Source organism: Falco punctatus (genome assembly GCF_963210335.1).
Source record: "Falco punctatus genome assembly, chromosome: 7".
In the NCBI taxonomy this organism is placed as follows: Eukaryota; Metazoa; Chordata; class Aves; order Falconiformes; family Falconidae; genus Falco; species Falco punctatus.
In genome coordinates, this window is record NC_137587.1 from 67707844 (window position 1) to 67721285 (window position 13442).

Below are 13442 nucleotides of genomic sequence, written 5' to 3' on the forward strand. Positions count from 1 at the left end.
CTCCCTGCTCTCTCACTAGCTCCAGATGACTATTTTTCTTCGTTAGCTATGGTTAAGGCAACCTAACCAGGATCTGCAGCAGTATTGGTGCCTGAGGCAAATTCATCCCCATCTTTTCTGACCTGTTTCTAATTATTTTTACAAACATCCTAATAATGAATATCAATAATAAATTAGCAATCATGTTTATTTATTATTTTCATTATTTAATAAAATTTAACAGATCAAATTTGAACTAGATTTCTTGAATAAATAAAGATAATTAGGTTTTGTTGTTTGTATAAGAATATTAAAAACACCAGTTGCTCTATACTGACAGCATTGTTTATGACTCAGTTTTGTCACCAGTTTCCAGGTGGAGAACTATTTAGCCTCCCTGACTTTTCTTGTGAAAAGGTAAGATGCTGTCTGAAATGCGCAGACAAAACCAGTCTGCTTAAAATAAATTAGACCACCTTGCTGCCACACTTTTTTTCCCTCATGTTTTATTTTTTGTCTTTCCAGAGTTCTCCTTAAAACTTTCCAAAGAAATGTCCTATCAAACTATGACTGCCTTGGACACCAAAAAAACCCCAAGATATTACACTGTTGTAGACTGTTTACAGATGTTTGAGACAAAGCATTCAGCCCTGCTCTTCTTTCTCATGTAAAATCTCATCCAGCTCAGTAATTTCCTTTGGAAAGTATAGTTCAGGTTTTCTGTGCAATGTATTTGTCTACTTGTGCAAAAATTGTCTACTTGAAGGGTAGTAGATGTTAGTAAATGTCAATGAATCTGGCTATGGATGTGTTTTACATTTGAGGGTGACTACTATAATGCTCATTTATTATTGGTGTCTACTTAAATGCAACCTTCCCCTAAACAGACATTCAGTATAAGCAGCATTAGATTGCAGCACACTGATTCTAGTTCAGTAATTCTGGTTTTAAAATGCACAGTTTACAAATAAAGATATAAAAAAATGGTTTGGCTTTTTTCTTATTATTGTTGACTCAATGAGTCTAGCCTAGAGTTATAACTCTGTAAACTCAAGCTGAATCTTCAAGCTTACATAGATTCTTTCATAAATCAGAATGAGATGTTGAAATTCTGAAGGACAAAATAACTCTCAGTTATGGGTGCACAGCTTCAGTTTGGTGAAATGATATCTTTGGTTATACCCATGCAACATGAGCACCAACATGAAAATGAGAAAAGAATTTAAAAAAAAAAAAAAAAGGCAAGAGTGCATTACAAGGGCGACTTTGCAACAGAAAACTGCTTAATAATTCTGCTGATAAAGTGTGAGCCAGAGAAGAATTCATTTCCCTCTCCCACAGCTCAGCTGGGGCAACAGCAGTTTAAAGAAGCGCGGCTCTTTCATACAGGTAAGCAGGTATGTCCTTCAGTACAGACAGACAATAGAAGTTTGAAAACACTGAAGTCACTGGGAGTTTTGCCATTGACTTTATGGGGAGACAGAATTTTACCCTAGGAGAAGATCTGTCGAGTAAGAAATGGCCATTTGCACATGCTTTCTCTTCAAAGTCAAATCACCTTTCAAGAGCATTTTTACTGCTTTTGTTTGCCTGCTTCTTCACGTCCAGTTCAAAACTAGTTCCTATCCACATTTTCATTTTCCATATATTCTTTTTTCTTAAAGGGAGAATTTGGCCTCAGAAAATAACAGCATACTTAATCATGTTATTGTTTGCAAAAGCATCAGCTTTTAACACTGAAAAATTATTACACATTTCATATTAAAGCTCAAGAAATTAAATATGCATAATTTGTGTCTGAACGAACAAATTATTATTGAAAATAATGCTTGAAAAAGAAAAACAAAGCTTTTCAGACACAACATGAATTTTAACTTGTTTTTTATAAAACCAATCAGGGTTTTAGTTTATGCATCATTCTGTTCCCTGCAATAATATGCTGTCTGTGCAATCAGTGATGATAAATGGTACATAATTGTAAACTTGATATTGGTTTTCAATATTGAATTCATCATTCTGTCCTTTTAACACATATTAAATACTTTAAAGGATTTATATATTTGTTTGATTTATCTGCGATTTTTTTCCAATATGTAAAATGTATTAGTTTTCTGGTTTTTGAGAAACTAAGAGTAGACAACATCATTAATAATACTGAATAAGTGTTGGCCTCATTTATGCATGACTCCCTTCTACCAATACAAAGTGTCCAAATCAAATACGAACATCTTGGTTGTAGGCAGCATAGAAAATAGTCTTAACTAGAGCCAGTTCTGCATATGTTTTGTTTGACTTCCCTGATCTATCCAAATAACAATTTCAAGAATTTACTCTCATTTAGAAAGGCAACTCCTGCATTCACAGGACTCGCATTTCACTTTATTCTAAGTCAGAGTTGTTGACTAAGCTACCAGGCTTGCAGAAGTCAAATGCCTCAATCCAAGGGTGAAAAAGTTTTGATACCCTTCAAGAGTTTGGGTCTACTCCAGAGACAACATTAATTTACCTTTTTCCATATCATGGACCCATTCTCTCAAACACAGAGGTTCACTCAAATTGTCCCAGTACTCTTAATGAACAGACAACAACAAAAAAAAAACAAAAGAAAACATTAATCCTGCATAACACCACCAAAAGTATACAGAAGCTATTCACGTAATTCAAATAGACACTAAGCATATAGCGCCTGATTCAATCACATCAATTGGTTTTTCCATTAACACAGCTTTTAAGTCTGTTCCCCATACACAATATAAAGGGCACTCAAAATGAGTTAAGAACTGGCCAGTGACTAAGGGATTTGTGTAAATCTTATCCTACGTGAGGTCAAATTCTGCTATTAATCATGTGCGTATGACCAGCATTCTTAGTAACTACTGTTTTTCTTAATCAAGGCATCTGCACTGGACCAGGGCATGAAATTATTTTTTGTTTAGCATGATGTAAATTTAAAAATTGGTAAGGTTGAACAAAATAATTATGCACTGATGAAAATGGAAGAAATAGCACTAATTCAAGTGAATGGTAGCTGATTATTTCAAGGAGAAATTTGATCTACTAACAAAAATAGCAAAAGGAAGTCAGTTGTACACAGTTACTACTCCTTTTATTATAAAGGAAACTGGATAAAAGATCAAATTTTCACAGAATTTACGAGTGGAATCCCCTGCTGCAGGATAGCTGTGACAGCTTTGCTGTATAAAAAGATCAGCTATTTTGATGAATCAGAGTAGCCTAAGCAGTTAAAATGGCTTGGGTATATTACAGTCTTGCAGCATAAATGGTTTGCTGTCCAGAGCATAGAAAAGGAGTTACAGTGTGTAATTCTGTATGAAACACATCAGGATACTCAAGTACATGCTGGCAACAAGAATGACATTCTGCCTTTATTTGAAGCACGAGACTGGTAAGCGTGGAGAAGGATATCAAAATAGATTGACAATCACTCTAGAACACCTGAATTCTTATTAAGTTTAATGAGTTACGCTTATGAACTGAGAAGCAAAGAGGCTCCTCACAATGAAAAAGAAATATGAAAAGCAGCATATATAATGCGTAATTAATAGCAATGTCATATAGGTCAACAGCAACCATTGTCTTTCTAGTGAAAATTCCAATGTGAATAGCCTCAAAGACGACAATTTTTTCTATCAAGAAAACACATACTGCAACTGAAGCAAGAAACCGATTGCTTCCAACCACATCTTCACCTTCTGTTTTTGAGAGTTAAAGGATAATTTATCGGTCAGACTCCTGCGTGTCTACAGGACATTCCTCTTAGTACTGGCTGAGGTAGAATCAAGGGCATGAGAGGAATTTAACCAATTCCCAACTTTATACCACCAAACAGGCATCTACAGGTTGAATGTTATCAGCTGTATTTGTAATTGAGTTAAAAGCTGCATACACTATTACCAGTCTCTTGAGTTTGTCCCATCATTCAGAGCACCATTGTTTAAAGACTATACATCTACATTTCCTGAAATGGAGGTGGATCAATTTGGAAACCTGCTGGCACTGACATAAAGTAGTAATACTGCAAGAGATCTTCTGTGAAGAAAGGTAGTGATATTAAGAACCAGAATTTCTCCTTCACCAAAACCCAAAGGCTGGAACAGCCATAAGCAAGTACAGACCAAAAAATCAGCAGCTAAAGAAGAATAGAATGGTGATTCACTTCATCTGCCTACACCAATACAGTGAGGTCCCCCAAGTTCTGCTCCTTCACACAGAAATGCAAGAGACTGCTCTCCCTTAGGAAATTCCTCTCTGGAGAAAGCTGGCCAGAACTCCAAGTGATAGCAAACCAGATAATAAAATAAGGACTGAAGCAGATAGAAATTCCTATCGTTGACATTCTGAAACAAGTCCATATGATATCTTTTTTATACCTTATTTACAAGTACTTCTAAATATGCTGTGGCAAATTTATCACCACGCTTAGCCAGTTTTCTTCAAAACAGCTGTCTCCAGATAGACATAATATTAAGGACAGAACTTAAATCTGTATGAAATGTACTGTTACAGCAATTGGCATTATTTGGACACACTGTGGAATGCACATTGCTACGCTATGTTTCTGTCAAAAGGAATTTTGAGTTCACTAGTCTTTTATTCAGTGAGGAATGGGTTTTATTACAGCAAGAAGAGACAAGCTGAAAGAAGCTGTGAATTTATCTTTATGATAGATTTCTGCATGAATTCTTACCTTGATGTTTTAGGAACTAGTTGAATGTGAACACTGGATATAAGCATTCTCTTAACTGTACCCATTTTCTATGACCATATTTATCTTTAGCCATTATAATTTATTTGTATAAAAGTAACACCCAGAGTTCTTCATCAAGACCCAGGACTTACTGATTTCCATGTATACATACTAATATGCAATCTCAAAAAAAAAACCAACCAACCAAACCCCCAAAACCCCACCAAACACACAAGCAAGAAAGAGTAAGGGCAAAATAGAAGAAAAGCAACTGCTACAGTTGCAACAACAAGGCAGGGAATAAAACCTGGGAGTCCTGATTCCTAGTCCAAAACTCTGCCAATTGGTCTTGTATATTTCAATGCCGTGGTCTGCTATCTTAATCTTCAAAGGGTTCAGCATGGGACTTTTGGAAAGAGGATAATCTGAATTTTTATCTGCTGTGGGATTTTTTGTTACTGCTTTTTTTCATCATTGCAGAGATGAGCAGCCTACAAAGCTAGTCCATTCTGCCTAAGACCTTATCTTGCTACAGTCAGATCTAAAGATACACCTTTAATTGATTGTAATGACTACTGGACTGGACCACAGATTATGTTATGCCTCGTTTTCCTACCTGCAAAAATGGAAATAGCATTCCATGTGCTGATTAATATTAACTGCTGTACAGAATCTAGGTCTATACTGCACATGCTACAGACACAAAAATTATAACGGACATTTTCAAGTTTTGGAATTTCAAGGAATTATGTTCATTGACATTTTAAATTTTAAAAGAAAATAGCAAATCCTAACAGAAATTCCCACAAGTTTTATTTCATTTTTCATAGAAAATCTAAGAAATCTTGGTTGCAAATATTTCTTTTCATTTTCATCCACTCAATAGGCGTTCATAGAATTTTGAAAGTCAGAATCTGCCAGAAGTTTATTTGCAAAATGACAGCATGCTGCAATGCATTTATTTGTCTGTTTTGCCACTTTACAAGGGGGAAAAAATATTTCTAAGATATTTTCGGTAATGTATGACTAAGTAGCAAAATTAAAACTAGGAAATTAATAACTACATGGCATTTCAATCCCATCAGCTCTAATCAACATAAATCCATTCTAATTAAAACCTGCAAATCCTAAGGATACCAAACAGATAGCCCTCTACTACAGGGAGATGGCAACAACAGACACATTACACACAAATGGAGAGTATGGAAATCTCCGAAAGAGGTGAAGAAGAATCAGGCCTAAAAGTATTCCTATATTTTTTTAATACCATTAGCCCCCAGTAATGTATAATTGGTGAAAACAAACACAAATGTTGTCCTTTAAAACTTAAAGAGCCCTTTTACAAGCTAAATGAAGGATCTGAAGGAAGTATACAACTTCAGAGGCTGGAAAAGGTTACTCAGTTTATCACAATCATCAAACTAGAAATAGTAAAGTGATGCAAAACATGTTTTGATCAGCATGATGAATAATACACATCAGTTTAAATGAGAGTAATAGAAATTATGTAATTGCACCAGAGCATTTGTTTGAAAGTCAAAACATCTTAAATCTTGACATTGTCTTTAGGGTTTGATCAAAAATCCATGAACATTAAAAAGAATCTTCGTGCTGACTCCCCTGGGCCTTGCACATGCCCTTTATACAGAAGTGGAAAGGTACTGTCCACTGGCTTCATGCAACCTAAATCAATTCAGGAAGCTCCTCATCTCTCCCATATTCCATTCAGTCTTGCACTTAAAAATTGGCATTAGCTTTTAAGTACATAATAATGGACACCAAACTTACCTGGTTCTGATAAACTTTTCATGTTACACTGGTATCAGTAGTTGTCCCAGTAATGCACTGTCAGATAAAGAAAGGGATCCAAACTGAGCTTGGACGTGTATTATTTGTACACATCTACAGCAGTTAATACTGATACTTTGGGGTTTAAGGGGACAACCCATTTTCACCCAGCTTTAAATCAGCTCTTAAAAAAAAAGGGCCTCTCTTGTCTGTTGGAGGTTTTTATCCACAACCAGCAGAGATTAAACAAATGCATTTGCTTGGCATGCAGTGTTTGTCACCCTGCCAATTAGCTCAACAGGAAGCAAACAACCTGCTGACCTCCCTGGACAAGCAGTCTCTCTGAGGCAAGCAAATGAGATTGTAGTAAGAACTGTAGCTCAGACAGTTGTTATTATCATATATAATCACAAACTCATTCTTACCATTGCCCTGGAATTATGGCAGCAGTACAGAACCACAGAAGTATAAAGCTGGAAGGAACCAAAGCCATCATTATGTCTAGTGGTTTCCAAACTGTAATTTATGAAATCATAGCAAGCATTGTCTTTATTATGTTTTCAGCAACCACTGAACTAAGGGGATCTGCTGGGCTGTAGAGAAGTCCTGAGAGCTGACAATGGTTTGCTAGACTAGAAAGCCTGGGAATTACTGATCTGATTACTGTGGCAAGGAGCAAGTTACACCTAGACTATTCCCAACATTTAACTTGTTCTTACAAATTTCCAGTGCGTGATATTCTAACAATCTCTTTATGCAAACTGTGCCAGAATTTAATACAATGATGATATTCAAGAATATATAATGCTAGCTGTAGTTTCCTTTTCAAAACTGCAAACTGTGTGTTGTTTGGGTTTTTTTTTTCCTTTTAATGAAGTAGAAGAAAAATGGAACTTCACATATATAGCTGCTTGGACAACGTTATATTTAGAAAAGCAAGAAAATAAAATTGGCCTTTCTTCTTCATCCTAGCCTATTGTGATGTCCACTAGTACTAGTTTAGTAAAATAACTACTCCCCCTACGTTTTAATTTGAAGCAACTGTTCTAGTTAGCCTTTGCTTTAATATGGTATGCTCTGGAAGCTGTATCTGGAACAGCATGAGGACTTTGGTGAATAATGAGGAAGGAAGCTTTAGTAACATTCCTCAGCTATGAGCATGCATACGCTTCAGGTGAAACTTTCATCTAACTCTCCCCTGCATGTCATACCATTGGATCAAATAAACAGGAGAAGCTGAAAAGACGACCGAGATAAAAATGTGTTGGGACACAGAAAGATGCTTTAACAGATAAAAACCTACAGTCTTTTTTAGAAAGGATTTTTCCACTTTGTATTCCTATTGTCTGAAATCAGGCCTGAATAGAAGAAGCTAACTTGATAATATATAGGCAAACAAAAATCATATAAGAAAATAATGGAAATGCTGTTATGGACTTTAGTGAATATAAATTGTTTCGGAAATGAAACTGTCAAGCCCAGCATGTGAAATGCTGTAGAAATAAAGTCATTTTAATGGTCAACCCGCTGCAACCACATAAACATTCTCTAGTTCCTTTCACAGCCTAGCATCTTGTAATTTTTTTTTTTCAATCTGACATATGGGGAGACATTTGTTGGAGACTCAAGGGGACAGAATCTAACAGAGAAGCAGAAATGGATCAAGGGAAGATAAGGAACAGAAATCATCAACGGGAGATATTAAATTCCAAAAATGAAACTGAAGGAATGGGACATACCAGAAGGGGAGAGAGAAGAAAAAAAAAAAAAAAAAAAAAAAAGCAGGGGTGGTGAGATAAGCTAGAAAATAACATGCTGAACTCAACTTTAAGCAAAAATATTAGACTTAAATAATCCAAGATTGTCCCTCCATTTTCTTACATGCTTCTAAAGGTATAAGCTGTCATGTCTGAAAGAGTATACATGTCACATTGACTCTAAACACAGAACTGTTCTGCCACAGAGTTGGGTCTGCTCTTTTGCCTTCAGTTTGCACCTGAAGAAAAACTTTCTCTTACCTGCAGCTGCACACACTAGTCCAACATGTGGGACACCTCCTCACACTGGTGCTTTGCACTTCCTCAGTAGCACACACTACGTACTGGAATGTGGAATCAGGACTAGAGAAAGAGTGGAAAAAAACCCTAAAATAAGCATCAATATGAAAAATATACAATATCAGGCAGTCTATCACTAGATTAAATGAGCATCTTAGTATTTGATGGGCGTTCTCATGTCCTTTGCATCCCCAGAAAGTTCCACATCATATCAGCCGCCACATAAAGTAGCTCAATTCCTAGAGCTAAACATAAATCTTCTGAAAAGTATGTGTTGAAATGCTGGTTTATTACTGATCTATATTTATAATGTCTTAGGCAATCTACAAAAACCTCTTTATACCAGGAGAGCACACACTCAAATGATTCTGTGTGCACTATGCACAGCAGCAGCCACTTTCTTCCCTGTGACCTGTAAAGGGAGGAAACACAATGTATTTGGCCATCTCTTTATACACTGTCAGTTCCACAGATCTGGACAGAACTCTGGGTGAGAAGAAGATCACTGCAGAGTGGGCAGTGCTGTACCTGAAGGAGTATGAAAGTCACCCATTTCTAAGCACAGCAGTTTTTCTCCTTGTTCACTAGAAAGAAGCTAGGTCAGCCTACATCCTTGACTTTAGGTATCTACCTGAAGTGATGTAACTTACAATATCCATGGTGGGTTTTCCCTTTGGAGGCCTCAGGGACAGCCAGAGTGCCTCGCTGTGCAACCCATACTGGCCTTCCCAGGGAAACCCTGTACACTGGTTCAGACTATTTAACAAAAGAGTAAACTACTGGTCCAAGGTTTAATTTTTTCCTCTAGTATTTCCTGTATCTGTTTTTTTCTTAACTTTTTATTAGCCCATTAGACTATTTCCTCATTGTAATGGCAGCTCAGTCTCTTTCAGAAGCTTATAAAACATTATGCTACCTGCCTAATATCTTCATAAACCAGCATGAAATCTACTATTTACAGTCAAGGGTGATGAACCAAGGGAATGGATCTCTGGCTCAAATCCTGGCAGAGCCACTCAGTTGGCATATGATCCCAGGCAAATAATTTGATCTTCTTTGCTTTAGTTCAAGCAGTTATAAATTTGGCTAAGAAGCAAGACCTTTCTGAAAAGCACTAGCCTTTGACCGCAATTTGCATGAATAAATGCATCTCCAAAACCTCAGGTTGAATGATGCAGCAAATTCTTTTTCAGTTATCTACCCCTGGAAACCATGCCTTTGCTCACATAACTTTAACTGTGCAGCATAATAGGGAATTATGACACATAAATGTTGCACTATTTAACTATAGTATAAAGCTTATAGCCCATATTTTAACATTTTTTCTTCATTCAGAAATTACAGTAAGCCAAGTGTTACTGTAGGTTCACATGTGAAGGCTATTTCAATTTGCTTTATTTAAAAATAAAGAAAAAGAGCAACTACTTATATTGTTCTTTACCATTGGACTTCAAATCAATTTCCTTTCTATATTTATACCAATGTGTAATGAAAATAATCCCTAACTGCCATCCAGAAGAACAAAACCCCAAAAAAGTCTTTTCTCATTTCAAGTCCATCCCTCCAGAAAGTTCTAGGAGTTAGCTTAAGGCATAACATAAGAAGAGAAAGCTCAAGGGGGATTTCATCAGTGTGTATATAGTCCTATCAGAGAAGTAAAGACGACAGAGCCAGACTCTTCTCAGTGATGCTCAGTGACAGGATGCAAAGTAGTGAAAAACAGGGAATTCCACTTAAAACTAAGAAAAAACTGTTTTATTGTGAGGGTGGTCAGGCATGAAGAGGTTTCCAAGAGAGGTTGTGGAGTCTCCATCCTTGGAAATATTAAAAACCCAACTAGACAAGGTCCTAGTCAACCTGCTCAACAAGGAGGGTCTAGAAATCTACCTTCAACTATTCCATGATCCAGCACACAGAGGGTGAAGACAACACTGGTATGCCTTAAGCTGACACCTCAGCCACAGTCACTACCCCATCACATTGCTAACTAATTTCTGCTCTCACAGCTATGACCCAGATTCTTCCCATCACTAGTTAACTATATTTTCTACTATATACTATATTTTCTACTATGGTATTTCTATAGGCAGTTACAGAGGGAGAACTGGAGTCCCTGAGGCTGGTATGGGCAAGGCTATTGGAAGTCATGCCTCATCTTTTAGGAAGGGATGACGACCTGAGTTTCTTTGACTCCACCACATTTAAACTCAGTAGTTAGTACCACAACAATAAGTTTTTAACTGATTTGAAAAAGGAGCAGCCACATGGTAAACACACTCTTACCTAGCATCACTCTAACAGAACCATTTTAACAATATCAAGAACAAATTTCGCATAATGACTGCAACATGAAGTCATAACAAAACTAGCTAACATTTGTGATGAAAGCCTTAAGGACAGTGACAAAGACACCCATTAATAAGACATTCAGCAGCAAAGTATACCCAGTAGAGTTGAGCAAATACTGCAATCCATTTCCCTTGGATATTAATTTGAATTTTTAAATGGATTTCTTTTGACTGTTCACATCCCTTTTGTGCTCACTTTCCATGAATAGCAAATGAGCTTTAATAAGGGGAATAATCATGAAAAACACATTTTAAGCTTGAATATTTGCCAAATGAAAACTCAAATTGCACAATCAGTGGTTGGCAGAACATATGTCATTTTATGACTTTTACACTAAATTCAAAATAGTCACTGTTGGTCAATTTTCACACACTCACAGAAGGAAACACAAATAATATCATTACATACTGAACCTGGCAGCATAGGTCAGAGTATTGCTATATACAGTTACGGCATACCTGAATTCTTTGTGGCTAAGACTTAGTTCTTGACAATAATAATGACAAAAGAAGGTACTTTGAAATTTTGCATTTTTAAATTAAAAATAATTTTTAAAAGAATAAATGTTATTTACCCAGCCCAGCTAGGCAATAGGATTTGCAAGAGGATAGAGCAGTTATGGGTATAAAATCTTTACTCGTGCCTTTTAGTGAGAAAAATATAAAGCACATAAGATGCACAGCTACAGACCAGAAATGCAGTATGATATATTTCCTTTTAGTTTCAATACACATCTCTGAGCTCTCAAGGAAAACCTTTTGTATCTCATTTGCAGAGCAAATCACAACAGCAGGGTTCTCTACAGGTCAACCCCATTTAATTTCTTATGATAGGAGCCTAAAAGGAAATTAATCAGTTTCACCCAGAAACTTCTAGTTGCAATTTTGAAAGTAGGGCTAAAAAAAAGTCACCCTTGCAATCCTGTTTTCTATTTACTGTGGCATATAAATAAATAAACCTTAGAACATTATATTGTGCAGCACTGACCCCAGACTTGAGCTATGTATACTACAGGGAGCAATCCCAATTTGGTGGTGGGTGGAAAGGGTGACCTGTTAGGTCTTTCCATCTCTACCTGCGATTATCTTTTGAATCACACAGGAGCTACTCCAGAGGCCAAGGCACCACAAAGCATCATTTCAATGCAAAGATTTCAACCAAATCAAACACGTTTTGATGACAAAAAGATTGATATGGAGGACTCCTTTGATCTAACTAAATTGATTCATAATTTCTAGCATAATGAATATAAACACCTTTTATGAAAGCAAAAATACTGGAATCCACCAAATTGTTATCATGTACAAATAACCTAAAGCTCCTTAATCAGCTAAAGCCTGACATTCTAATGATGTTAGTATAAAGGCTCTTTTACTTTAAATAATATTTGAGATCTCTCATCAGTAAATAGAGTAAAAACCCTGGAGGAAACAAAGTAAAGGTATAGAAAATAAGTGAAATGGAATATCATACAACTTTGCAGTTCAGTGATGACGTAAACTTTTGAACTGCATCCAAGGAGGAACAGGGTGGTGGGAAGAAAATCAATGCATAATATAGTAAAAATCAGGTATTATGATAAAAAAATTGCTGATATACTTCCAAGAATTGTAAACATATGTAGTTTCATATTCCTGACACGACTGAGGAGACCCGCAGGACTTTTTTTATTATTGTTATTACAGAACAGCATCAGTTTCTAGTTTATTTTGAGAAGAAATTTGTCTAGTTACGTTATTTTGAGAAGAAATTTGTCTAGTTACGTTATAAGCAACTGAAAGCAGTTTGTTCACAAAAGCTGAAAGGTTGAATTTTAGCCTATTAGACACGGTAACAGAAGCAAGTTACCCTTTAAACCCAAAATCAATTACATAGTGTCTCCCAGTGGTGATAACCGGTATTGCAAACTTAAAAGTAGTAAAATCGTTTAGGACTAACTGAAATCCAGGGAGAAAAACTGAAAGCCTAATGTACGAATAAAAAATCATTTTCTTTTCACTAAAATAAAAATAACATTAGCATGTCCTTTGTAATATTTTATAAAATTATTTTAAAGGATAAATGGGATAATCCAGATAATTATAGGTCTGTCAGTCGAAGTGCAAACCCAAGCAAAGTAACTGAAAGTTTAATACGGGATTCAACAATAATTAAAGGAGGGTGATATAATTAATTCCAGTTGCCATAGGATTAGAGAAAATAAACCCTATTAAAACAACCTGATATCTTTCTTAGTCTTGTTGAGTAAATGCAATATTGCCACTATAACAAGAATTCTGCTAGGAATTTAAAGCTTTTTGAAAACTAGCTGTTTGTTAGCATACACAGAGTTTCTTTGAAAGCTGCAAATCAGCATGGCATATATCAAATTAACTAAGGAAATTTTAACTAGTAGGTCTTATAATTAAATGTTATTTTCAGATTTCCTACTAGGGTCATTGTGGAGACTTCTTTTGCATATTCTTGTGAGTGGCACACCAGAGGACAGATGCAGACCTAGGTCACTTCATAAACTGGGTCCCAGCAAATAACATATATAGATATAAATTAATTTAAAGTTT

At 36.0% G+C, this 13442-nt stretch overlaps 1 protein-coding gene across 1 annotated transcript in view; it reads right to left on the reverse strand.

Moving 5' to 3' along the window:
* MEGF11 (multiple EGF like domains 11) overlaps nucleotides 1–12613 on the reverse strand; it is a gene marked incomplete at its 3' end in the record, with an annotated part of 303133 nt that extends 290520 nt beyond the window's left edge. The window contains exon 1 of the mRNA XM_080396936.1: nucleotides 6476–12613. The remainder of the gene's footprint in view (nucleotides 1–6475) is intronic.
* Between the last annotated feature and the right edge of the window lie 829 nt (nucleotides 12614–13442).